At 38.6% G+C, this 5400-nt stretch overlaps 1 protein-coding gene across 1 annotated transcript in view; it reads right to left on the reverse strand.

Moving 5' to 3' along the window:
* LOC309502539 (uncharacterized protein) overlaps window positions 1-5400 on the reverse strand; it is a 187265-nt gene that overhangs the window by 30586 nt on the left and 151279 nt on the right. The window lies entirely within an intron of this gene.

The following is a 5400-nucleotide window of genomic DNA, read 5'->3' on the forward strand; positions in this document are numbered from 1 at the left end:
AATTCAATCGGGCAATGGTTTTACTTAGTAAGCTCTATTTAATACCCTATTTAATAAAATCTAACCATAAGAGTCATTATTGAATAGATTTTCTACTTTTCCTGAAAACATTTGCACCAATCAAATCATTAGATCCATATCAATACTAAGCCCTAGTTTGATTTAATCAAATAAAATCATCAAAATCGTCACAAAACAAATTATTCTGCTAAACTTAAACCATTAGTCGGTCCACATCCTCCTCCAGGTGTGTTGATCATCTCGTTAGCCCCATGGACATTCCGTCTTCACCAATATGACACTTTGCGTGCCGTTGCAATGGGCTTTCCCTCGCTGGCAAGGGAGGCACGTTACTAGCACGTCCTTGATCCCTCACTGCCCTCCGCGTCGGCGCGTGGGGTTGCTGAGGTTGGTTGGTGTAGTCTAAGGTGAGAGGCGTGGACCCAGGTGTCACCCTCTCCAACCACTTTCTGATCATTACAAGATTTTCCCTTAGATCCTGACCGCACCTCCACTGGAATGAACCATTTCCTGCCTGCTGTCACCTCTTAATGCAGACCCTAGCTATTTTGTTATTGACCGCTTGTCTAGCCGGTCGTCCCTTTTGGTGTGACCTGTTGAATCAACCGCCTGAAACATATTGTCACCAGATAATTTTGCTCACTGAATAGCACTCAGGGTCCTTGTTTTACCTGAAAAACACTCAACCCACTTTGCTCATGTCAACAAAACAATATTTCTACATTTGGAACAGAATCAGTTCTGTTCGACACAATCCATCCTGACATTCTGCAAAGGAAAATTTTAAGTTTATGCGCTTGCGCAGGTGTGGCACTGTTACTTTCTGCCACACTAATAACCCAGGCCAGGATAGTTAGCCAAATTCATCCATAGCCATTATGGGCACATTCTGCCCTGTATCAAAAGTCTGCATGCTCTGTAAAGAAAAACAAATGTCGAGGTTATTGTCAGATAGTAAAGTACGTAGTTTCTTTTGTCTGCGGTGCTGCCGCGGCCTTCGCTGCCGCATCTGCCCTGGCGTTCCCTGTTGAAACAGTCCCTGTTATTAGCACACACATACAATACTTTTGTTAGGGAGAAGAATGACTTCTTGCAGGGTTTTTTCCCCAGTTATCTTTCTCTGCCTCTGAAACAAAACATTACATTCTTCACTCCAAGCCACAATCTCATCTTCTTATGGAAGTATTTGAAGGACAGCGGCCCTCAGTTTCACCGCATATCCTGCCTTTCAGGCCTGTTGTTTGGTCTCTTAAGTCAGTCATCAACAAACATTTTCCAATGTCAAAGTCATCAATTGTTTCTATCAGGTCAGGTCGTGGTGTACAGACTTGGTCAGTATCAGTCAAACAACATTCTCCTTCTTTGTTCAGTTCACAATATTCATAAATGTGAAGGGCTCTCTGGATAAGTTTATATTGCCTTCGCCAATGTGTCACTTTTGTTGTTGCCATCAAATCTGTACCATTTTCTCAACTCATAATGGATGACAATCTGCAACTTCACAATTCAGATTTACATAAATACTTGAACTGATCCAGAAAGTAATTCGAATCAACACCATAAATGTCAAAAATAATTACTGCCAGACAGAGCTTGATGACTAATCACCTTAAAGATTGCCCCGTGTTCTGTATTGTCTTTTCATCAGATTTTTGGCTTCTTTAAAATTTGTCATTTGCCTTAACGGAATAGCTCCCCTAAACAAACACATACCAAACATGAATTAACACTCATAAAACATACAATGCTGTCACCGCCAAACAAACACACACGCATACCTGACTATGAACCGCTCATATTTTCATATTCACATCTTTTTCTAAAAAGATTAACGTTTATAATAAGATTTTAAACTTCTCATTTTCCTGTAGCTTTTATCTAATTTTACATGGTCTCTTTACCAGTTTCAAAGCACGTCTGCTCATTATTCATTTTCTCTTAGAAAAGTCAGCTGGGTTGTTCTTGTTCATTATCATTATTTTGCTTCAGCTTGCTTTATCAGGCCGATAACAGAAAGACAGACAGAGTACCCTTCCTCCACTCAGCAGTCTCTCTCACTATAAACAAATAATCTTTTCAACAGCCCCCTAAGACTGTAACTAAATAAATCATAGTCTAGAACCTTTAATAGTTCACAAATTTTAAAATACAAATGTTTAACTCAAATTAGTACCATTACAACAATCTAAAATACATTATGCTATGAGCATTTCTAAGGTTATCTTTAGTTTAAATACTCAATTCACCTAACCTTTGTTATCCAGAAATTTCTCTTAACTCATCACAAGCTGTCTTCATCTTTAGCCACCAACATGTCTAATGACCTTCAGGAGTTAAAACTATCTTACAGACATATTATTTCAATATCAACTTCTATAATATTTCCCCTTGCCCATAAGGCAACCAGCATCATGTTCCTGACATAAATTAAGTTTTGTTACTGTCTCCACAACAAATAATGACAATCACCTCACAGTCTCAGCTGGCTCTTGAAAGCCCATTCCCATTAGCTCTTAATCTATAATTTTCTTCTCTTCAGGGTGTTGTCCCCTGGCATTGTTGCAGACACTTGTCATAATGAAAAACAAGCCATACAATAAATGCGGTTTTCTGGTGAGTGGTATATAGAGGAACTCACATTTTCTGGGTCAGGCGTGCCGTAACTCCTCACAGCCCATCCGTCCTCTCAGTGATCTGCTGATGCTGCTGGCCTCACAGTCACCTGCTCAACTCTAATACCTTTCTCACATAAAAACACCTCCCCATTATGGAGATGCCCAGTGTTTGTGGCGTGACTTCCCCTGTCTTAGGTTGACCTTTGGCCAAAAGATCTTACCCGTCTTTGGGGTAAGCACTTCGTACACACTTGGTTACCGCTCTTTCCCATCACAAAATCAGTTTTCCCCAACAGACTCAGTTGGAGCTTAGGAAAGGCACATTCAAGAGTCACCAGAGCACTCTGGACTACCTAATAGTGTTAACACAGGGAGACAGGTTAATAACAGCCGTATTTAATCACAAAAATCTGTTAAACATCTTCAGATCAGCAAAATCGCAATACTGAGCTTATACTCAGTGAATTTAGATCAACCGTCCATTCAGTGTACATCTACGTCTGTAGCCGGAGCCATCGGCCCTGTATCATGGTGGAGGCTAATATCAGACAAAGAAGTGGTCCAAAAAAGAAACTAGTCAAAACGTAACCTTCTATCATTTAAGGTCATTATTATTTCTAAAAACTTCTTTAAAGTCATTCAGTTTTACTTTTAAAACATTTACAAATTTCCCTTTGAATGTATGAAATCTGAACTGCCTTGTAGCATGATTTCTTTTAACATCCATGTCTATGGTTTTCAACTAAAACACTGTGCCTTACTATATTATCTTATTATCATTTATGACACAGGCTCAGATAACAGCTTTTAGCTGACATTGAATGAGAGAGAGACCCTGAAGCATTTAGGACTGGTACACTGCATTCTCATAAACTTCTAAAATCAAACTTTATCTACCATCTTTTAACTCTAGCCCAGCGTAAGGCATCTTTGCCAAAAATGACATGCATTTTCAAATAAACATAATTTTATATTTGTCTTTTGCCCACATCAGGGAATTTAGACATTACAAATTTCCACTCAGATCGTGTCTCTGTCGCACTGGCCGTTTCAGCCACAGCACACACCAGATTCAGATAAGCAAACTGTTTCAGCCAATCACAAGCTTATCTTCTTAATGCAAAACATCAGCTCCTAGTTCTTTCATGGTCAACACTATTCCATCCACGTTCAAAACACTTAACAATCTGTTTGTTTAATCAGATACCTTTCTACACATTTTACATTTAGCAACTCATATTTTGTCATTATCTGTAATTTTACATAAACCTGTATTCATTAATTCACTTATATGAACTTTTTTTTTTTAGATTATTATAGATCTTTCCTTCAAAAGGATTCCCTTAAGACTTCAAATTTTTTTTACCTTGTTTTTATCTCTTGTTCTTTAGATGAAAACTTTGATATCGTCATTTAAACACTGATCTACTTTCAAACCCACATTAATACCAGAAATTTCTGTTACTTTCACATTTTCTCACCTTCTGAGTGGCCATTTACAATTACTGGCTAAATAGCCCTGCTGACCATAATTAAAACACTCTCTTTGCCTATAGTTTGATCATTGAGCTTTCAAACGGCTCCAAATTACTGCACACCCTTGAAGCAGTGTGTCCCGATCAGGAATGTAAACAGATCCACTGATAAGCAGTTCTCTGTATTCTTTTACAGTCCACCAGTGGCGGATTCAATCGCAATAGCCAAATCATAATCTTCATTATTATTGGCCGCTTTAATTTCGTAAGTTGCAAAGAAAATCACTCAACATATTCTAAGGGGTTTTCACTAAACATTTTCTTTTTTAACTTCACATTTCTTTGAAGTCAAAGCTTCAGAGCACAGCTGCTTACAGCGTTTGCTCTCTCCTGTCTCACTGTTTTTTTCAGGACTCTTAAAAACATCATTATTTTCTCAGTAAAATATAATTGTTCCCCACTCTGCTTAATAAAACTTTTGTTCACTCCTCATCTTTATGTCACTTAATTTGACTTAACAGGCGTTCATAAATAGTTCCATAAATTCTATCAGAAATTTTATTTTCATAACATACATTTGACTATATTTCTTCTCATCTTTCCCTACATGCTAGTTCCTTCTGCATCCTTACATTCTTCACTCTCAGATGCCCTAAGCACAGATTTTTCACACATTTCTTGCTTTTTCTGCATTCTGCGTTCTCTCTTAATCGCTTCCTCAATCCAACATTCCACTGTTGTCTCACAGTTCTTACACACATGTTTGGCACACGCACAACAACCCTGTGGTTTGTTATCGTGTCGCTCAATTGACTCTTTTACCACCTTTAACCTTGTGGTACTCAGTGTTCCCTCTTTCGGAAAATCATGATACCGTATTAATTTCCCTATGTCTTTTATGCCCTTTGACCCATAATTTTTCTTCATCGCACGGTACACCGGTGTGAAAATTCTTTTCAAAATAAATTCTTAAAAACAAAAATACTTTTCAAATCCCCAAAAGTAAATGAATTTACTGTCTCTTACCAGAGATTTTTCTGTCGCCACTCGGGTTCTTTTGTGAGTTCCCTCTAGAAGTCCTCCAGGGCCTGAAGCGGCTGGTTCTCCTTCTCTCAATTTCTACGAGGTGAGACTGAAGCCTGTTGCGTCAGGGCGATCTCTTCCACCGTCCGCTGCCAGGTCCCGGAGCCCTCAAGGAAAACTCATCCCAATAATCTGACACCAAAATTGTTGTGGCAATTTTTCATTAAACAATCATCAACTGCGTAAGAGACACTCTGAAATCAAAC

This window comes from Leuciscus leuciscus (assembly GCF_965113295.1).
Source record: "Leuciscus leuciscus genome assembly, chromosome: 7".
Taxonomy (NCBI): domain Eukaryota; kingdom Metazoa; phylum Chordata; class Actinopteri; order Cypriniformes; family Leuciscidae; genus Leuciscus; species Leuciscus leuciscus.